The sequence below is a fragment of the Apteryx mantelli genome, chromosome 17, assembly GCF_036417845.1.
Source record: "Apteryx mantelli isolate bAptMan1 chromosome 17, bAptMan1.hap1, whole genome shotgun sequence".
Classification (NCBI taxonomy): Eukaryota; Metazoa; Chordata; class Aves; order Apterygiformes; family Apterygidae; genus Apteryx; species Apteryx mantelli.
Window position 1 is genome coordinate 10,190,834 of NC_089994.1, and position 23,524 is coordinate 10,214,357.

Consider the following 23,524-nt stretch of genomic DNA (forward strand, 5'->3'; position numbering starts at 1 on the left):
TCTCCCAGCATTGCCATGGCAAGGGATTTATTTATATCTGAATATTGTACTTGTTTCTTCTCCCTCCACCCAGCACATACATTTTGCTTATATTCGCAATATTTGTTTCATAGATATTTTTAAAAAATGGGTCAAAAATATACTTTGAAATTGTGAATAGTAAATGGGATAAATTGAAGTAAGCATAGAAGGAATATTAAATAACCACAGATAGTTCCTGTTTGTATCCAGCTCACGTTTCAAATTCCAAATTTTGGTCCTAATCTACACTCGTACAAACTGTCAGATGAAGTTGGTGAGACTGCTCAGATGAGGAAGGGTTAGCAGGAGTCATTCATTACATCAGTATTCATAACGCGTTTCCTCTTCAGAAGCTTTCTGCTTCTGCGTAAGCCGCAGTACGTCTGCGAGAGCAGCAGTAGTCTGGGTCACTGCAGGCAGAGGAACGGAGGCGGGGAGAGCAAGTGCCTTGCCCAAGGTAGCGCAGTCACTGCAGCTAGGATTAGGGCTCCGTTCACTGACTCCAGACACAGACAGGCTCTTCCCATTGCCAAGGAAAGTCACACGCCAGATAATATTTAAAGAAACAAAGCAGTGTGGACAGTACTTTAATCTGCATCAGTTCATTAGGCTAAAACTTTAAAACTTTATTCGGGTGAACTCCCAGGGTCAGAAGTAACTGTGTTTCAGTAACGACAATACCATTTGGTACATACATTTTACTTTTTCCAATAATCCTTTTAATAATTTAGGGGAAAGGCAGGGTCATGTATAACACTTTTAAATATATCATTCAAAGTAACAGATTATAAAGTATTTTTATGTTATAAAATACCCCTCAAAATTCAAGCGTAATTACTAATAGTATTGCCACTTGTGCATTAGGATTCCCATCCAATACAGTATAAGCAAATGCCATTTAAATAAGCCAAGCTATCAGAGAACAAATTAGTCTAAGAAATCTAATAAGAATCCCTATAATTCCAGTGCAAGCAGAAATGACATTTACAAAGCAAATATTGCCTGAACATCAAATAAAACAAATGTTTATTTTAACAGTTGAAGTTAAGATTACATTTTAGATACAAACCCACAACTGTTCTTTCATGTTAATTTGATCACATAATTCTATAGCCATTTTGCATGAGTATGTAGGATGCAGCAGTTCAGTTAAGTATGCTCATCTCCAACACTCTGAGGTAAGAGTAATCACATGCCAAACAGTTAAATGGTTAAAATGTAAGGGATATTAATAAAAAGTTGGTTGAGAGTCCAACAGCAATTGCATACTGATGATGCTCAATTCCCAGTTTCTAGTACTAACTGTTTCCTATGCCTGCAATGTTTTGATCAATTAGTTCCTCAATATTTTAAGGAGTAACACCAATAACTATTTAGCAAATGGAGAGAAAGAAAATAAAAGTTACAGGACAGAGTTACGTAGTTTATATATGTAACTTCAAACTTCACTCCTCTCATCCAGGATATGCTACTACTGACCAAAAATGCAGTGAAAAACCACAAAACTGTTTCACCACCATAATTAGGAACTTTGAACAACTCTGCAGTACCTGAACTTGAACTCCCAGCCTTTGAATGTGTGCTGAACAGCCCCCTATTGTACTGCACTTTTATGCTGGCAGGAACTGAAGTGTCAATCTTTCATCAGATAATCAGATTATGTCATGTTCTGACCAAATTCATTAGGGAAACTTTTACCAGCACTATTATCTCAAACCAGAAAATCTAGATCAAAGTATAACCGATTTTACAGCACAATAAAACTGTTATAAATATTTAAACACTAATTAAAAGGCCTCTTTTGTTAAAAAGTAAATAAATAATTGAAAACTACCTCTTCTTATAAAAGCCATCCAAGACAACCATATTTATCTCATGCTTCTCAGAAAAGCAGGACCTATACATGGTGGAGAGGGGGAATAGATGCACTTAAAAGCAGTCATTTGAGAAGATGGGGGATTGCTAGAGTTTTAAATCATTTGCCTAAAGTAAGCCACACTGAGTGCTCATTCTAGTGACAAAGTATTAACCCTTGAATGTCTTTGCTAACTCCATTCCTATCGGATGATGGTATCTACTTACCGCATCCAGAAGTCCTGGATGGACACCATCTCAGAAAGCAAGAGAAAAGAGAGAAAGAAATCCTACATCAATGACTAGTTTCTCAGTAAAAACAGCAGTATGTGTAATTTGTTATATTTTCTAAAATATCCATGATCCTGTCTCCTAAGCAGCTAAATAACTGCGATAAGGTTTGGCAGATCTATTTTCTGCTTATAAGCAAAAAAACAAACACTAAAAATGAGAACATACTAAATATTTTCCCTTGTCATTTCAGTTTCAGGTGGATAGCAAGCATAGCAAAGGAAGGAAACAAAGAATTCCTATTAAGATAATTAACAGAGCAAGGAACTAGATACAGACTAATCCATGAGCAGGAGCAGCAACAAACAACAACAGGACAGTCATCAATATTGATTTCACTTATTTTTCAGTACTATAATCAGATTCTCCATCTGTAATTCAAACTTTAAAAGTATGATAATTTACGGAAAGAGGATTAATTTAGCCATTTTGAGTTAAAGACGTATTTCATAGTTTCATCCCAAATCCTGTATATTGTTAGGATCCTTTCCCCTTTGAAGACTTAGCGAATGATTGAAGCTTCTACTTTCTGAGAAACAGATAACACAAGACTAGTAATCTGACTCTAAGCCACTGGATAAAGGCAGTTTGTTTCCTCTTAGCCCATCTGTCAACACCTCTTCAGTAATTAGTCCTAATTATTACAAAGGGCTAGCCTCCCATTCGCATTATTAAATCAGAAATAGTATCATAGCCAGGTATCTTTCAACGCCTACCAGACTGGCGACCTTCGATTTCATTGAATCTTCTATCAGTATCCGCCTTTGGAAGAGCCTAAGCAGTAATTTTAGCATCAGCTTCAAAGATGCAGATCCCACGGTGGAATTCCAGGGATGCATTCATACACCCCCCCACCATGTGACAGGGAGCAAGCAACACAATTGACCTTTGCATTGTTCGCTAAACTCCCGTGATATAAAACACACATCTCCATTTTATACAATAGAACTGTTTTTTGCATGCATGCTCAGAAGTGCTCCTTTGAACTAAATGTTGGTAGGAAAAATAGTGAAACTGTCTATAAAAATGAGGGTTAAATCTTTGTTAAGAAAAAATATACTTGGAATAGTATTTTTTTTCACATCAAGAGAAATTTGCAACCAGTAAATAATAACTAAAGAATATGCATAAAACCTTTTAGGTACGAAGAAGATTTAAAATGTTTCTTTGGTTTATTTTTGTCCTATAGCTGAAGTACTTCCCTGGAAAACTGGAGAACAAAAAGGACAATGGCATCAAAAGCCTCAAGGAAGTAAAGCTCAATTAGCTTAACAGAGGTTTTACTCAGATGTTTTAAACTCTTCATTTGTGTTAACTTTATTTAACTTACTGAAAACAAGAGAAAAAAACTGAACTCCTGTTAAGTACCAAGCCCTCCATTTCTTTTGATTAAAAGCCAAACATGTTTCCAAACAATACATCTGAGACCACTGGCGAGGATCTGTTTCCACTGCCTCGCTCGGCAGCAGCAGAGCCCTAGCCGCTTCCTCACGCAGGACGGGCCGGCACGAGCTGCGCTGCTCAATCGCTGCCGGGCCCGAGCCGCTCTGCCGGGCGCTCGCCTCTGGAGCGGGGGAGCTACGCAAGCGGTCCAAAGCTTCAGGGTGAACAAGGCTCAAGTGCTCTAGTTAAAATAGAGAGTGGTTTTGCTGAGAAGCTTAATGTTTCCTAAAATAAGACATACGTGGACAAAACATTTTTAAAGAGCTTTTCTGTGTCCTGTATTAAAGCGAATTAGTGCGTATGGTATTTTTTTTTCCCCTCTTTACAGGCCCCCTCTAAAAGCTACAAATTTTGATAACAGATGAATCTAAATAATTTTCCAAAAAAATTAATCCAAACAATAAAAGCACTCGCAATTTTATAAGAAGCAGCAGCCTGAATAGTAGGGTTTACTGACCCTCAGCCCAGAGACTGAGCCATGAGGCCCTGGGCAGCACCGAAGAGGGTGCCTGAGGAGGACACCCCGCTCTGCAGGGACGTTAGCACCGCTCTGCCGCGGCCCGAACGCCCACTGCCAGAACAGGGACCAACCCCCTTGTGCAAAAGCTCTGGGCGCCCGATCCACCAACGTGGTTATCTCAGAGTTTCTGTCTGCCCTATTCCCTTGATTTGGCCTACCTGGAACTAGCACAAAAGCATCTCAGTAGCACAAAGTATTGGAGCATGAAGAAACTGCTCTGACTCAACAACTCCCTGCATACTTGTCCTGCTAGAGTACGTACAGCACCCACAGCTTCACTGCACCTGGATGGCTTTTCACTTCAGAGATAACTAAAATCTACTGCCAAGAAAAATAAACAAACATACACACAAACTTAAACTTCATTTTCCAAGCTGTATACTTTTTCCAAATAAATGCCATGTTAGCTATACATAGTAACAGGCAGGCATTTAGCTACCAACAGACAGACTTTGAAACACATACTAACACTTCACATAAAAACAGTACAGTATTAACATACTTGCCACAAAATTTTTCTTTATTATCCTTATAAGAATTCAGTGTATTAACAATCAGAGCTTTGCAAATGAAAATACATGGTTCTAGCATTGCATAAAAAATGCCCTACAGGGTCAGACTAGTGGTCCATCTAGCCTAGAAACCTGTGTCCAACGGTGGTAATATAAGATACTACTTAGGGAAAAGGCACAAACCTGACTGCTTTTTGCAGTCCATTCCCCGTCCATTGTTGCTGTATTACTGATGTTACAAGGCACAGTGATTTCAGCTATCCATCAAATTGTCTAATCCTTTTTGACTCTAGTGATACTATTGCCCTCTCTACCTGATGTGACAGCAAAATCACTACCTGAAGTATCAGAAAATGAAGGTCTACTTTCTTTTATCCATTTCAAACCTGATCTCCTACTAGTTTCATTGAATGCCTTCTAGTTCTTGCACTGCAGGATTTGGAGGACAACAGTTTCACATTCAGCTTTTCCATCACCTTTATGATTTTGTAAATCTCAGTGATATCCCCACTCACAGCCTTTTTCTCTCTAAACCAGAGTGCCAGCCTTTTTAATCTCTCCTCACATGCCATTTCCTTTGATCATTCCAGTTGCCATTTTCTGCACCTTCTCTAACTCCACTATATCATTCTGGAAAAGCAGAGAACTGTACACAGTACTCAAGATATGAGCCCACTCAGGGTTTACCTAGAAGCAAAATGACACCTGCAATGAGATATAATTGGATGAGAAAAATCTCCACTAACCTCAAAAATCACATATGACTTCCAAGGAAGAAGTTGTTTCTTTCAGCAGTAGATATAATTCCAGCTAATATACCTGGCAAAGGAAGTTATCTTTGCTCTCAATAGTTTAGGATTTCTGTTGTAAGGCAAGCCAACACAGAAAAGGCTAAGTGTGAATGCACTGTGCAAGGATCTACATCCGGAAGAAACAGCATAATATTTTTAATGGCACTTCCTGAAACACCTAGACTTCCTGGAATTACTAATTAAAATCCCAGAGGAACTGATAACATTCTCTGTCCATCCAAGCCTAATAGACTGCTTCCCTATACCACTGTGTATCTTTCAGGGAAGAATTTTAAAGGTCTTAGCTGTTCTATACCAATGCTCAAGAGCTTTGGTCCACTTTTGTAGCAATAAGCTCTGTAGTTTCTCTTGGTGCCTTGGGCCAAAATCCCTATAGCACAGCATGCTAGCAGCTGTTTCTCTCCATTCCCAAGGTAGATGCATTTAGGTGACATATTTTATGGCTAATCAGATCTTTCCCTATTTTAAGGTTACTTTGTACCATGTAGAAAGGTTGGAGCGGAAACAGGTTGTTTTTCTTTTTCCTTCATTTTCATCTCAAATCATTAACTTTAATGAAAGTGAAAGTGCTTGGGTCAAAAAGAGGCATCAATAATAGAAGCACATATGCACAATGTAGTCTCAAAAGAAAAAAGAATCCAGACCCCAGCATAAGGAACAGAAGGAAACGCATCCTTGTTCCAGGCACCCAAGCACTGAGGGAGACACTGCTGGGATCTCCCCGAGACCTGCGCTAGCACAACGTTGCCGCGATGCAACCGCAGCCTACCTTGGCCTCTCTTCTGCCACCATGCGCCCAAGTCTACCAGCAGGAATCTACACAGACACAGAGGCCACATCTCCTTGCGGCCACCCAGAAAGGCCCCTGTCTTGAAACGGTGATGGGATGGATGGATCCCATGGCCTTTATCTGGCAGTTTTGCCAAAGCGCAGAGAGGAAGATGAGGCCCCATGTTCCCAGTGCAGTCCTTGCAGGAGGAAATGAGACCTGGATTTCATGAAATTGATAACAAACTACCTCTGCAAAGCAGAAGATTCATTTTCAGACACTGCACATGAGAATATTTTATATAAATGTACTTCTGCAGTTTCCTCAGTGGTAAAAAGTTCCCACTAAGGTCAAAAATATTTATACACATCAAAAATTTTACATAAGAATAACACTGCTAAACTAACACTGATTTTAAGGACACTACTCACATAGTTGAAGATGTTCACACACATCTGCAAGAAACAGCCATGGAACATTAACTTGGCAAATAGCTTTAGCTCTCTCAAACACAAAAGCTTTCATAATAATATATTTGGTATAAAATCAGATTATAATTTAACCTGCAAGGACCTCAGTATGTTCCTTTTTCAAATCTGCAAGTACTAGTTTCAGGGAAGACGTCTGTGCCAAGGTATATTATATCTGCTATGGCAATAAATTCTTCATGGATGAGGTTTTATATATAAATTACCTTCATTTACAGTCTCAGAATGCTCTTCTAAATTTTATGGGATAATATGAATTATGAGCACCCATGTATTTCTTGCAGGTATAATGTGAGACAGATTTTTTCTAATATATGCAAAAGGTTATGAAAGTGAGTTGTACTCTACACCTCTCTCTCTCTCCATGTTGAACAAATGCAGTAATATGGACTGGTCAATTGCTTATGAGAAGTGTACAGCCTGCTATAAAGATATATAAGCATGAATTAGGTCTAACCAGGATTAAATATGAATCACATGCTTAAATAAAAGCATTAAAAATATCTGCAAGTTTTCTTCTAAGCCTTGTAAACTTAGATTTCTTAAACTGTTATTTCTTGGTTTAGTTATTGGTACATTTATGGTTTGGCAAAGTAACTCCTTTTAAGTAAATCGTACATTTAAAGTGCACAATTTATATATAATTGAAGCTACCATTGTAATTTTTACAAAACTTGGCTGGATTTCACTGGCTGAGCTTTAGGTATTTTGCTGGTTCTGCTGGATTTTTAAAACCCTAGAGAACTGGGAATGGAATGAGTCTGTTCACTATTATTATTAGTCTCTAGTAAATAGTGTTGGGGACCCACTGGAACCTAAATCCTAGCCATTCTTCATATATCCATCCAGCGCTGGGCACATTAATAGGCAAATAGCACCAGAACCCCAGTTCTGCAAACTGCTCTACCCCCACAATCTCCAGTGAGCTTAGTAGTTTCAAAGACTTCTAAAGAACAGGTCCAGGGTTAGTAATTCTTCTGCAAGGACACACTCTTGGTCCACCGTATTAACGAGCAACACTCTCAGCACCGCTTTGAAATGCACCTACTCGCAGCCGCTGAAACTAGGAGGCGAAACAAAGCAGGAATAGTGCAGGAAGGATGGGAATGGTTGCCCTGCTCCCACAACAGTGGGGGAAGGATCAGGCATGAAGAGTCATCAACAAGATCAGACTTTTCTCAAAAGAGAAAAGACTGAATCATATTAAAGTAATTACCAGAAAATAAGACTTCTGTAAAATATTTGCAGTCAGCCAGTTCAGGCCTTCAGGCTCAGTCTTGTATTGGGCTGCATGTAGCAGCACCACCCCAGGAGGCGCTCCAGGAGAACAGTGACTCAGAGTCACAGTTCCTCCCTGGCTCCCTTCCTCTCGTATGGGAGAGTAAGTAATTTCACCCCATCCTGAATGAAACGCACTCCCGCGATGGTACAGAAAGGCATGGCTCTGCTCCCCCACTCGTGACCGGGAGGGACGCACCAGCCCCCGAGACCCCACTGTCTCCCCTCTTCTGTCTCCCCACACCCCAAACTGCTGTCCAAAGCAGCCATATGGGACACATTTACTTCCCGCTCCTGCCCCGAAGTTCTACTAGGGACAGGAATAATCTAGCACAAAGATAGTATCAGCACGAAAGAGAAGAGAATACTATTTAGAAAGAACATATGCTGTCACTGGATAATGATAACCACATTTAATGGGCACAAGTGTGAAGGCAAGAATTCCAGACTTTCCCTCTATTTTTAAAAACAGGGGATGTTATAAAATACCCAAATATTTCTGCAGGCACTACACTATTTACGGTATAAAACCACTATAATTAAATGCTAAATGCTGATTTCAATTATTTAGCTATGAAGCAATAAAATAAGCGAGTCCCTTTTAAATGTTATTTTCACAGAGTAATGAAACAATACCAGAGGAGCTAAATGACCTGTCAGGTCCTTAAATGTCCCTGGGTGAGATGCGCAACTAAAAGTACAAGGATTGTCAGGCCTAGGGCTGTGATTAGGCTCTGTCTTCCTCAGATCCACGTTTTTGCTGCAAGCTTGCAGTACAGCTGGAGGCTAGTATATAGAAAAAGAGGAGAGTGAATTTCTGTCCTGACTGGACCAGAGTCACCATGTCACCTTAAAACTAGTCACTTGGGGAAAAAACAAGGCTTATATGAAGACTGAAAATATTAAAGATCTGAAGCAGTGAGGTATTTCAGTTCACCTTCAAATTAAATATATTCTAGACAGCAGCTATTCTAGACAGTGACATGCATCCCCACTGAAGGACCAGGGTTGTGTTCATTAGTGTTGGAAAACCTTGCAAGATTATATTAAAATATCTCTTTAATTGGAAAATGAGTTCCAAAACTTAACCTTTATTGAGAAATATCACCTGAAATACGGGAAATAGAAGACATTCTCAATACATATTCTCAATGAGCTATCTGTCATAGAGGGGGGAAAAAAAGGCTGTAACAGCAAAATATTAGTAATTCTATTCTGGGGCTAAATTACCATCCTGGATAAAAGTTGGTGATAAAAACATCCAGCAAGGAGAAGCGAAGCCCTACCAAAACAGATGCTGTACTGTCCTTAAAGAGGATACAGTGCATGCTGTCCTGACAAGGAATACCTCTGTCAGCCAGTGAAGGGGAAGTGGCCATGCTACCTTCCTCCCTTTTGAGGACAATTAACATTGCTTCAAGCTAGGACCTCCAGCACAGCTTCAAATTTGCAAGGCTCAAGTGCTGTCAGCATGCCAGACCCAGACATAGGGGGCAAAATGATGGGTGGATATGGTGCTCCGAGACTACCTTCACCCTTGCTGGGATCCTTGCAGAGCTGGGAGGGATGATATTGAAAAATTCTTCACATCTGGCACTCCCTGAAGAAAATTTTTACAACAAAATAGAATGCAGTCCACTTCCATTCATTTGAAAAACTTTTTTGCTTTTCTAGGGAGATTTTCAGTGAAATAAGTAGTAAGCTGGAAATTTCCAGTTCAAACATCCTGTAAACTAGATATGTCTGATTAATCTTTGCTACCTTACATGCTTCTCCTTTACTGAGAACAAACAAAATATAGCCAGTCGAAGAACATGTTTCCAAGCAGGAACAGTATCATTCCAACCCCCAGCTCCATTTTTATTATAAATAAAAAAAATGAAGGTCTTCCATTAACTTCAGTGGTTGGGAGGGAGTGGGAAGAATGATGTGTTAAGCTGCAATGGAGGAAGTACATACGCCAACTGGAAAAACGGACTATAAAAAACTTTTCTTACATAAACACAGGAGGAAGTAACCAACACCCTCAATTGTTGAAGTGAAAGGTGGGGGGCCTATACGCTTTACTAGAAAAAAAAAGTAAAAATGAAAAAATGTCCTGAACGTTTCACATGCTCCCAATTACTCTCAAATTTAAGAGTCTTGTTCAGTAAGGTCAAATTGTTACCAACAGTGAACCTGTCAGACCTCATGCACTGAGCATAAATGCTCTATAACAGTATCAGGCCAGAAACGTCACTGCAGCTACGACTGTATATCAATTACGCAGCACAGCACCATGGGCTCTCTCCCTGTCTGTGACCTATTGCAGGTTGGGTGGAGAGCCCTCTGGCACATGGGATCCGAGTGCAGAAGAGAGGCCGCGGTGCTGTGCTGCAGCAGTGTGTGCACCACTGTGGCAGGCCACCGCTGCTCAAAGGGGCTCTAGTAAGCAGCAGTGTCCCCACCTGCACTCCAGGAATGCATCCCTCCTGTCACACGGCAATACAGGTCCCCAGCCAGGAACCGACGTGGCATGTCTCACATGTCAGAGGCCAAAAGAATCAAAGGGTCTAAAGGTGTTATAACTCAAAAGTACAGCTTCACAATGTCAAATGGGTCCACCACAGAACAGAAAATTTATTAGAGCAAATGACTAAATACTAGCAGGCCAGAGATGCAAATTCAAGCAAGACAGACCGAGGAAAAAGGAGGGAGACGGTGTGTGAAGCTGGCTGCCCAAATTATACCTCCTCTGGAGAAGTCGCTACATGGACCTGTGCACTGGGAAAGACCCAAGTGGAACAAGACATTACTGATACAGGCTCACACACTTCCACGGCCCAAGTAACAGTCCCATACACCAAGTGTTCTGATATCTAGCAGACATAAATCCTCAAAGGGAGCTACATCCAAAAGAGAGTTCTCATGATGATCTACTGCCACTTCAGTATTCTCATATTTTCCCATTAAGGTTGTTTTCTTTATCCATGAAAATATATTGGCTTATGGCATTTAACAAAGTTGTAACCTTCCAGTTACAGAGCTTGAACTTGTCAACAATTATTTAGTGAGTGCAGGGGAGCCAGGTCAGCACATAGATGCATAGCACATAGATTCTACTAACCTTTAGAAAAACATTTCTTCCTCAGCTAAACACAGTATAAAAGAACACAAAACTGACCTCAAATTAAGCAGAAGTCTGGATTTCTAATGGACTTGTAGCTTCAAGGTCATTTCACTTAAAAAATTTCTTAGAAGGTTTTGAACATTTATCATTTATAAATCCCTACAAATTAAAAACAGAGAAGACGTCATAGAACATTCAAGCAAAAGCAGATAGCCCACATCCTCTCCAACCCCCAAAACGTGCTGAGTTGTTTTGGAATCTTTGAAAGCAACAATTAGAAACACCATATTAAACGCATGGACAACACAGACCTAACAATCTGGGATAAAACTGCATTCTTCTTCCTCTGCTGCTTACTTAGGGAACACGTTAGCATTGCTTTGCCCAGGACAACAAAGATAACAAGCTCTGATGCAGCTTAGCACTTTAAATGCCAGGACAGCCAATGCGGCAGGAGCAGATCTGCTCTGTCACTGGTATTAATGGCCAACACAAAACAGGCATGGTTACTAGGTTCTCCAATATATTTATTTTTTAGAATGCACAAAAAGTTAGAAGCTTTGATAGGCCATTCTGCCTCCTGATTCTGAATTCAGATTTCACAGCTTTACCTACAAAGCTCTGCACAGACACGGCTCATCAGATCAGCCTCACTCCTAGATGTCTCCTCTTCGCCCACATGTAGGCATGCTCACCTTATCAAGATTTCGCTTGTCTCCTTGGTTTCCTCTGCATTACATGTGTCCATGGGTCTTCTACAAATTTCCATTCTGCAACACTTACTGATCCTATACAGCACAGCTCACCCTGAAAACACTTAAATCCTTGATGCCTCATATCTTGTTTGCAGCTCTGCCTCCCCCACCTCCTTACACTAAATAGGACTTTTTCTCTCCAACAGTCTCCCCACTTTATCATGGCAAAATTGGTCCTGTAGACTGTCAACTTATTAGGAGATGCTCCTGTCTATTTATTTGTATCTCTAGAGTGTAATGCAAATCTATAATGTGAAATAAAATTAAAAAAAACACACCCTCAAACACTCTCAAATGCTATAATTCTAATGTCTCCAGTTTTCAAGCAGCTACTTTTTTGATATTCAAACTCAAATCCTGATGATAGAAACTTGCATTTTAAGGAGAGGCAAGTAGAAATTTCTTATCAGCTGAACAAGTTGAGCTATGCTTCTGGGTATGTATTACAACCTCTTTTTTGCATCACACCTACTCTACTAAATATACAAAACACGGAGCAAGTGATAGTTTTGTCAGCCACCAGCTAATCAAATGAAAAATTATTAGGCTTAGAAAAATAATAAAAGTAGAAGCCAGCTGTGCATTTGTTGGATGAAAATCCCAGTGTCTCCCATGTTAGCTCATGTGCATTTCAATTTCTGGGAAGAAAATAATGGGAGTTTCTCCACCCTTTCTCATGTGAGCCATAAAACAGATTTATTACCTAGGATATATTCTGTGTTTTCTCCTGAGGAAAAAAGAAAGTGGTGGAACAAGTTCATTTTTTTCTCCTCTACAACTAGGATTTTCTTTATAATAAACACAGAGCTAAATTTTGGTATCATATAGCCCTTCTATTTAATGCTCTGGTCACACTTTTTACCTTCCTAAATCTTGAAGTGTAGCATTTTCATTTCAGTGGGGAATCTACAGCTGTTCCAGCTGTCTGAGTGCAAAAAGTCTGTCCTAAGATTCCTATCCGGTACGTTTTAGAGCAGAATCTTTCCCTCCCCTAAATCAAAGAAATATGGCTTCTACTGAAAAGCTGTGGAGTAACTACAAAACTGTTAAATATTGGTCTATTTTTCTTTTCAAATAGTTCCAGCTCGGCTTTACCTCACACCCAACAGTCATCCAGCAGCTCTGGGAAACTCAGGCTGCAAACTTTAGGGCAGTGTTGAATCTCACCTGGGAAGGCTTTCCTGTACAAATTATTATTTTTTGATTGTCACAATCACCTTCTGGCCTTTAAGAATAAATCATGAGAGAAACAATTTGCTGACTAAGAGATTTTTTGCTCCTAAGACTCTTAATTTGCTTATGGTGTGATGCTACAACTCTAAGTTTATCTGAAGACCTACGCTGGCAAATCTGTTTATAGAAAAGGAGCTTTCCCCAATACCTTGCACTTCTGAGATGCAGAAGAGGCCGATTCATATTTTAAATGCTTCTGAATCATGATACAGCCTGGATTCTGCAGTTCAATAGTCTGGAAACTTTCAAGACTAATATATACCTTTTAAAGCAATATCCAGTAATACTTTTTTTTTTCCTTTTAACTATTAATTGCGTAGTATTTGAAGCCTAACTGTGACCCATAATCAACTCTTAATAAGTAGCACATACTGTTTAATGAGTCACTTCTCTCAACAGGGCAACTCTGACATCTTTCAAAGTTCCAGTTCTTTCAAATAATCCCACTGCATATGAATGCTTAGACCAAGTCATGAATGACACAAACAATTTTGAAATGATGAGTTATGCCATCATTAGTTGCATATAATTAAAATGCACCATAGGAAATGCATTCATTACAATTGTGAAAAAAAAAAACTTATGAAAAGCTAAAAATTGACTTTTTATCACACAGCTGTGCCAACAGAGCTCAAAAACAAGCTGTTTTGCTTGGGCAAAAATTGTGCAGATTTTGTAGAGTTCTTTCTTTCTGATTGCTCTGTGATCACTTTTACTGCTCCACAAAGACCAGCAATTTTGAAAAAAAAAAAAACAAATTAGTAGTTAAAGTAGTTTTTAATCTATTGCTAATTTGAAACCCTTAATTTGTATTACCAACTATATTCTAGTGGGTCAAACTGTATTTTTACAAAGAAAACATAAATCCATCCACACTAAATTTTTGGATCCAGCAATATTATTGCTACTGAACTTACCTTTTTTCTTTATAAAGACATACATACAAACACGTAAAATTGCTGAGATTTCAATTTTGTGCAAAAATACTCAGCACATTACAGTAATCAGCATTACAATTCATAAAAGGTGTCTGAACAGGAAAGTTCAACCTTTCCTTTTTTAATCATTACTAAATTTTTCTTCACAGCACCAGAAAACTGGCTTGCATATATCTATAACCCAATGCAGCTATGCAAAACAAGAAGAGTAAGCATAGTAGCTAGTTTCCCCATGAAGAAAATGCCTAATAGAATAACATTTTGGAAAGCAGAAATCTTCAGCATTAAATTCCCCATATAAGCCAATTAGCTACAACTGACCGGTTTACAGTTCTTACTGTTCAATGAAATGGTATGTTGTTATGGCTGAGCTTGCAGAGAAATAACACTCAAAATAGAAGGTATGAAAACACAAGACATGATACAACCAGATGTACTGCATGATACAGAGCCAAAATATTGTCTCCTTAGAATGTGAGAACATATACGGGTCAGTAGTTAAGGGTTTCATTGCAAAAAGGAATTCACAATATTCTAAAACGGTCAACACGGTCATTAAGGTGCAATGTAGTTAGCCAACATTTGCTCCCTAATGCATTAAGATTCTAATATTGTAATCCTAATGCTTAAAAATAAGTTTTTACACCAATTAACCAAAAATAGATTATATCTGTGAAATTAGAAGCTGGCTTCTACTCCAGTGCATGCATCAGTTAAATTTTTATACATGATAACGACACATTCAAGTGAGAACTAATCAAGTCAGATTTCCTGATCACAGGATATTTTTACAATAGCTAGAAAAACAACTTTACCTGTAAATCAATAAAAATGTGAATAGGGGTCATTAAAAGACAAGAAGTTATCACAGTAGTTTATTTACAATCTATCTATTTTGTTAAAAATAAATAAAATGTCCTCTACGTTCCATATAACTTATACAGAAAGGACAAATTATTAAATGAAATGCTTCCCAGTCACAGACCCCTCTTGAAACGCCTCACAGAAATACTACTAAAAATGAGGTTTGGTGGAGAGAGCTTTGTACAAATGATAGATAAATCACAAATAAACTGTACTAAAAAGCATGAAGAAGTGTTCTGCAAAACAACTCTCAGAGAGTAAAAGTTGCCTGCAGATTTCAATCTCTCACGTCCTGTATTTTTTCCAAAGCACATACCATAACTGTTTTGTACTTTGTTCATTTCAGAATGAGGCTATTGAATCTGAACATTGTCCACTTTAAGCTCTGACATATAAAGGAGCTGTATAAGGCATTTTATTTATTTTAATCAAGTACTCCTACTGAGATGAAGAAATATATAAAAGAATCCAAATTTCAGGTATCAGTATGTAGGCGTCACCCAAACACTACAAGAATACATTCAGAATACCAGCTAGGTCCATAAAATGCTAGACAGCAAACAAAGCGCCCATGCTGAGAATAACTGTAAAGTAGACTTATGTCTCACACACTTTATAAATAAATCTGTAATACTTTGCTGCAGAATCAGACTGCCAGTAGAGGGAGCAAAAGCAAGTAAACCCTGCTAACAGGAATCTGAAAGTACCAGTGCTGCCCTTCGGTGAAAAGGGAGCAGCACGCCCAGGCCACTACTCTGTGAAGACAAACGAGCAGTGCTGATCTTTCTCTTTCCCCGCTAACTGAAGCGGCCTGTGAAAAATCTAGCAAGGCAAGATTTCTTCAATTTCCTGAGAGTAATCAAAGGGAAATCTGATAGTAGAATCTGATAGTAGAATTTCTGATAGCAGTCAAAGTAAAAACCCAGGGACTCTAGTCAACCTGTTGCTAGAAGGTGAGTTTTGCAGATTTCAGTAGGCTATACCTGAACAGAAATTTGCATTATTTGCATAAAATTACAGTGTATTAATTATACAATCATAGAATAACTCAGGTTGGAAGGGACCTGAGGAGGTCTCTGTTTGACTTCCAGCTCAGAGTATATTCAGCTAGAAGATCAGATGAGGTTGATCAGAAGTTTATCCAGTTGGAGAAATACGCTATTTTTTCATATTACTATACTACATGTATTATTATATAACTACTATTTTTTACTTTTGCAAATGTTTTGAAGTGAAGGCTCTTAAAGCACTTTAAAAACTGGTTACTCTCAACAACTCTTCTTGAGGACTGTAGTTACAATTTTGCAGATGGGGAGGCACAAAGCAAGGAAAATCCCACCTAAAGTTGTGTTTTCAATTGAGAGCAGAATTGGGTACAGAATTTGGGAGATTCAGTTCCCTGCCTCACCTTGATCTACTGCTCAAGGAGCAGCGTCCACACAAGGGCAGGAGAGACGAGCTTGCTCACTAGCACTTACTTTTAACTACCTTAAAAAAACTCATTACTGTTGGTCATAAAATAAAAGCACAGAGATTATTACGGAACAGTTGTAAAATTCAATACACCCAAACTGTAAGCTCCATTACAACTAGGTTTGGTATTTACGGCTCACTGATATTAAATATTTGATAGGGTATGTTCCGAACTCAAAGCACAAGGCTTTAGCGCTACAGCTGCTGGACGAGACGTTGCGCAGGGACCCTCCAGACAGGCCGTTTCAGAGCAGCAGCTTAACCGCAATTCAGCGGACGCAGATGGCCACCCGAACGGTTTTATCCAGCACAGCCCTGGCGCAGGAGACGTGCTGAATCTCCTCCAAGCGTCTGCCTAAAGCATCCCCCCCCCCCGGCAATTACTCCTTCGGCCGCGCCAGCTCTGCGCGCCCCCTCCGACGCCGCTAGCGAGGACGGTAACGGCTGCAACGGAAACGCACCGCCCCCCCCCGCGCGCCGCTCAGCGGTTGCCGTGACGACACCGCCGCACGCGCACTAACCCCCCCCCCCGACAGCGCCACGCGCCCCTCGAGGCGGCGCCGCGCCAGTGACGGCGGCACGCCCCGCCCCCGCCGCCGGTGACGTGCGTTCCTCGCGCCTCCCCGGCGGCAGCGCGGAGGCAGGGCCGCCCCCTCTCGCCCGCCCGCGGCCGCTCACCGGGCTCCCTCCGCGCGCCGGGGCGGCGCCGCTCCGCTCCGCTGCGGGCAGGCGGCTCCGCGGGGGTTTTGGGGGAGAGCGATCACTCGGCCTTCTTCTGCTGTTCCTAAGGCGGCCTCCGCGCCGCCAGGCCGATGCAGCGGAGCGCCGGGCAGCAGCGAGCACGTGATGCCCGCGCATGACGTAGCGGAGGGAGGGGGAGAGCAGCGAGGCGCGCATGCGCCCCGGCGGCCGTTGGTGCCGCTCGGCGCGGCCGCGCCGCCTGAGGGGGCCCCGGTGAGAGAGCTCCGGGCCGGGCTGCCGGAGAGACTGCCCCTCCGCGGTGGGGGCGCCGGGCCCCGAGAAGCCACCGTGGAAGGACCTGGGGCCCCCGGCGCTGGCGAGGAGCGCCTGGAGCGGCAGAAGAGGGCGGGGGTGGCGCGGGTCGCTGCAGCTCTGGTGCCCTGCGAAGTCTGGTCAGGGGGTGCATGCCAGGCCATGCTCGTAGACCTGCTCCCTGCAGCCTTTCGTTTGCCAGGAATCTGTTTGCCGAGCGCTGGGTTATCGCGCTCCTGAATTCACTTTCGCCTGCTGGCTGCCACTGTGAATCCGTATTTGTTGTGGGACGGGCAGCCCCAAATCTTTCAGCCCGACAGAGCCACCGTTAGTTTTCCAGGTGCTGCCTTGCAGAAGAGACTCTTTAGAGGAAAAAGTTGATCCCTGAAACTGTTCCAAAGGAAAGTTAATGGTTAGGTATCACAGTTGGACTCAAGCAACAGTTAAATAACCAGCCTAATGTTTACTGTTGCTATCAGAACAAAAACACTGTATGTGGGGTTGGAACTGTACCCTGCTGACATACCCGTCCACCCTCCTTGGACAGGTGATGGTAGGCTCTCGTGACAGCACATGTACATGACAGCACTGCAGAAACACATAACTTCCCCCTTAAGAGTCCCCTGCTGCTCTCCAGCTACACCAAGACCTGCTCAAGGAAAACAAACCATAATTTGCTTGTATCACCTGTCTCAGAGGGAAAAGCTTCTTCATTTTTTGTAGCTTCTCAGAAGGCTACACTGCTATAATTTCAGTTAGAGAGATTGGTACATCATAAAACTAATGCTTTTCATTTTTCTTATTTTTGGAGCCAAAGAGCTTTTCAAAGTTAAATTACACCTAGAGTACCACAGTGCTGTTTAATAAGTGTTATGCTGTTCCACTTCCACTGGTGCAAACAAAGGCATACAAATTTTAAGTGAGTATGTGAAGGTAAATCTGGGCTTTGTTTTTCTACTCTAATTTAATTATTATCTCAAACCCATTACCCATAGGACAGCTAATTCCCGAGAGCGTGCTCTAAAGGGCTGTCAACTGGATTCAATGGTTATGAAAATGCAGTGCACTAAGGAAACTATGCCTCTCAATATGAAGAATGTCCTAAATACAGATAAATACCTTCAGTATTGTATAAAGCACAAATACAACCCTGTTTTCCTACATATTTTGCTGAAGTGATTTGAATTAGATTTAGAACAGCAGATCATGGCTATAAAATTCCACACATAATGAAACCACATGTACAGGATACCTTCAGGTCTTTAATTTGTTAGGAACTAAATGTTTATTAGAATATGATGCAGTTAATATTCCCTGCAGTCTCCTTCAAAATGAAATACCCCTTTCACAACACAAAGATAATGAGTTATATGGCAAGATAAGGTGGTTACCAGAATTCAGGAATGACAGAATCCAATTAATTTAACATGAATTAATGCAAGATCAAATTTATTACAGTTAGATGCAATTTGTAATTGAAAGTTCCATTACAGTGCAGGTTTTTACATGTTATCTCTCATCAATAAGAGATCTCAGAAAAGACAGGTTCTCCATTTTGCACAGCAGCAATGTATCACCAGTAAGTCATTTCTTCCATATTTACTGTGAATAACTGCAGGGACCAAGACCTCGGTTGTGTATTGAAGGCTGTGCTCTTTCTCACAGAAGGAATAAGAAAGAGTGAAAGCCTTGACTGAGATTTAAGCAGAAACCTGGGCCTCATTGTCTTTGGCTGCTTTGCTGGGCTGCCCCTGCCTTGTTACTTATTCAGCCTTTTTTCCGATTTTTCACTCCTCTAGGAAATCACCCCTCTCTTTTTTGGGTGGGAGGGGCGGAATCAACTCTCTAGTCAAATAAACCTTTCAACCTCCTATCTTCAAAATAAACACTTTTATTGTGGACAGTCCAAGCTCCTTAGGTAAAGCTTTAGGTCTCAAATCCAAAAGACACACTGTGTCCTTTTAATAATTTCATAGTGGAAACCCTTTATTTGCCCATTCCTGTGGTGTTATGGAGGTTTTCAATGATTCTGGTTTAGGTTTCGGGATTAGGTGAAACCAGAGTGCCTTAAACCTCTTTAGAGGTTTGGGATTAGATCTGCATCAGGCCTAATATAGCCTTTCTATGCAAGGCTAAATTAAATGGCAAGAATATTTGTTGTGCACTGATTCACAGGTGTTTGGCAAAATACCAGAAAACATAAAGGAACCACTGGAAGAATCATGAAGGCAAAGCCATCGAAACATGAGTATTAGCTAAGTACTGCAGTATCACTTGCAACTGTGGGGTCTTTCAGACTGTGCTTCTAAGTGATTTTAAGCATGGATATCATTTTTATGTGTCTCTCACATGAATGTGAGTAAATTGAAGATCTATCGTGCAAATGGATCAAGGATTTTTATTTCAGTATCACATTCTGGTAATTGCTGCCTGTTTTATAGCAAATGTATATTAAAGTTTGTCAAACAGCTGATATCACTGAAGCTCTATTGTTTTATTGTGCACATAAATTCTACTCCTTCTCTGAGGTATGCAGTGCCCTGACAGCATATGCTAGGTCATGAGGAGAGAAGCACAATAGATTTATGCCTATTATTAAAACACCACCCTGTCTGGCTCAGGAGGCAGAGACATTTGCCTCATTGATGACCGTGGATTAATTAGAGGAGATAGTTTCGTTGTGTAGGCTTTGTCTGCTATGAGGCCTTTCAACAGCTTTTCACTTGCTTTGTCTCTGCTAGGGGTATTTCTCCTCCACCTGCTCAGCTCCAAAGTCTGTAGTGCAGGCAAGGCCTGACTAACTGGCCATACCTCTAGGTACTGGCTAAGATGAGCAGATATCATCAAGCTGAATGAAGAGCAGCTCCGTGCTATAGTGTCAGGATCTCTGCAAACCTCAGCAGCTGGTTTGGCTTCATTTGTAGCAAAAGGCGAGTTTCAGAAGCCTGGCTCTGTGATACCTGGCCCTGGTATCCAAAAGAGCTGGATATGTAGTTACCAGGTGGTGAACAGACGCTGGTGGGTTATTCCTATGGGCTGTCCAAAATCAGTTATTACCTGGGCATAGCCATCTCCTCACACCAAAACGTTCCTTTCACTGATTATGAGCCTGTCAGCCCCCTCCAGAAAAGTGTGTTTTGAAAGCATTTCTCCCCCCAAAAAGACAGATTTCAGCTTCAGTTGTGGACTTGCCTGTCTTTAGAAAGTCAACCACATCTCAAAATTACAGGGTTTCCTGGTGATTTTTTTCCATGCCAACAATCAGTTCTCTTGCAGGCAGCGTTTTTGCATTCCTACGGCAAGTGTTTCAGTTAGCAATGCATACAGCCAGATTGTATCTTCTCAGGTTTGCTAGCAAAAGCAAAACAGAAATAGTTAAGACAAGTTTCAAGAAACTATGTCCCCTCTAATCAGATGAGTTGTAAAAGAAAGAGGGAGGCTAAGTGGAAGGATTTAATAATCTTAGAATCTGTATAAAACATTATTTATGGCTTAAGAGCTACACAAGGCCTGAACTTTAAATTTAAGTTCTTCCCCTCCTTAACAGTGCATGTAAGGAAGAAAAGAGAGAAATGTTACCAGTCAAGGACATAACCATAAAATAATGAGCAGCAGAAGAATGAAGTGAAAGTATTAGGGGCCAAGGGAGGCTGAGTGGGAGTTCATCTTCATACATGATTGACCTACACTTGGAACAAAAAAAAATGAAAAGACACCCACTTCATCCTTAAATGAGATGGTTATTTGAGCATAAATAACAGTCTCATGTCAAATACACTGCTATTTCCAATGGAGTCTTTATGCTACAGAATCACCACATTCTCAGCTCTAATCTCCCCCCGATAAAAATACAGCCAGTTGCTGTGAATCAGCAACCTTTGAAAATGGCAACACGTTCAGGGCGAAGAGAAATGGAGGAGACAAAGAGCTGCTGTTTATCGAGCTCTGCAAGGCGAGGCCCCACCTTTCTTCCTTGGAAGCACGCCGTAACACCGAGAATTGTTTTTCTCCCTGGGTGGGAAGCCTAGCTCCATGCAGCTAACTCGAGGGACCGCGGCCCAGCACCCCAGGTGTATCAGCCCACGCCAGGCCTAGGTCTCTCTGAAATCAGGAGCAGTGAGACACCAAAGTCCTCCCGGATGCTTGAAGCTCTCATTATTTTACCTTTTGAAATAACAAAGTGCTCTGACCAGAAATCTAAAGGTTCTTGCATTTTTCAGAGCCCTTGGAAGGTGGTGGCTGCTCCCAAGCAGAAAGAGGGAGAAAAGGGGAATGACGACGTCAAACAGAGACTCGCTCAGCTCCAGCCCGAGGAGGAAGGGTGCGGTGAGAGCACGCAGCTGGGCCTATCCACGGGCTCTCCCTGCCAAAAAGTGGGCTCCTCCTTTCTCGGCCCATCCACAGCCCCATGGCCGTGCCCCCTCCCACGTGCTGACGCTGGCGCTTCTCTGAGGAGCACCAGGACTGATGCAAGGCTCCTGCCTTGCACGGGGCCGGTGAAGGAGAGGGCCTGCGAGGGGGAACGGTCGCTCTCCAGCAGAACTGCCCTGGGTGGCTGCACCCAAAGGAGCAGGCCAGCCGGGATGCAAATGTTTCCGGCCAGCAAATGACACCTCACCTTAAGCAGGAAGCTCATTTCCCTCCACAGCCAGTGAGGAAAAACAGGCTCTTAACTACGTGGGAATATCCCCTCCAGCTTTGTTTCTGCTTCCACTGTTTCCTAGAGTAATGCACTTTAAAAACAAGCTTTGAAATCCAGAGGTGCCACTCCATGGGAAGCGGGGGACGCCTTTGGTCTTGGCATGGACTCCAGTACTGCTGGGCTCTGACTGGGAAGACCCTGCACTGGTGGTGAGGGCATCCCACTGGGGTGTCCTATGGCAGTGGGGAACAGAGCAGGACCACATGGGGGACACTGTGGCATCCACGTTTTCATGTGTTTTCATTTCTAGGGACACCTCAGGAGAATTCCTGGTGATCTTCCCAAACCCTTCCCGAAAAACAGAAATGAACTGGCCCTCGTTCTCCTCAAAGGGGTCATTGGAAAATGGCCTGCGGGCATCTTCTGGAGCATCTCTTTCGTCCGAAAGAGAGATGCTGACAGCATGCAGAATCCAAACCCTCTGGAACTAGGCAGGGAAGAGACCCGAGAGGCAAACATGTATCAGGGTCCAGCTGCAGAAGGCTGCATTTCTGTTAACGTCTGAACCAAAACCTTTGATGCAAACGTCCCCGCTTTCTAGGCGTTCCAAACTGGGGTGAAAGCACAGCACTTCCACCCTAGCTGGAAACGCAGCCTTGCACCTTTGATTTCTGAGGACAGATTGTTTTTCTCGGGGTGGGGCGCGTGGAGAGCAAAGGATACTTTATGTCTGGTTCAGGCAGACCAACCAAAGGCTTAAGTGGACACACACACTACCAGCAGCATGTGATGGGATTTAGTGCAAGGAAATCAAACTCTCTGCCCCACCTCCTGAGCTTATCCTTTAAAGACCAGTCCTGTGCTCACAGCTGGAGTTTATGTGAGTCCTGCCTTATTAATTAAGTGTAGCCAGTGCCTTTTTTCCCCCTGAATTCCAACAGAAGCAATTAGAAAGCAGATACTTCACACATAACAGCTGGATCATTTAACCCCCCCATGCTATTTGCTCCCCTCCCCCAGCCAACTCATGACCCCCTTTCCCATCCTTTCATCTAATTGAGAAAGGGGGTAAAATCAAGGTGGCTAAACCAGGGGCAACATATAACCATATTCTTATTAAAAATCATCTAGTGTAACACTGGAAGTGGAGGGGGGTTGTGGACAACATGCTTCTGACCAGGAAATCACAACGTTCACCTAACAGATGGGGAAAAGCGCCGTGGCTGACTACTCTGTCCTCCTTAAAAGGGGATCTGTATCAAAGTAGCAGCATATTTTCTTCACTGCAGGCTGTTGATGTCATTAGAGCAAGGTCTCGTTTTTATTTAACGCCAGAGTTAAGAGTCACATAAAATTGGCACAGGTGAGGGCACCAGGCCCATTAAGTTGTGCAACGTGACTCTCTGGGAATTTTTTGAATGTTCATGTACATCCAATTTATTTATGCTTGGGCAAGCCAGCCCCAGCGCCTCTCCTCCCTGTTCCCCCAGTATGAATACAGCCTCAGTCCTGCCATTAGACCTGTGAAA

The 23,524-nt window shown here is 41.9% G+C and overlaps 1 protein-coding gene across 1 annotated transcript in view; it reads right to left on the reverse strand.

Moving 5' to 3' along the window:
• Window positions 1-17,116, reverse strand: part of GNB1L (G protein subunit beta 1 like) — a 43,043-nt gene extending 25,927 nt beyond the window's left edge. Inside the window, exon 1 of the mRNA XM_067307089.1 lies at window positions 17,039-17,116. The gene's annotated coding sequence lies outside the window, so the exon portion shown is untranslated. The remainder of the gene's footprint in view (window positions 1-17,038) is intronic.
• Window positions 17,117-23,524: the final 6,408 nt, after the last annotated feature.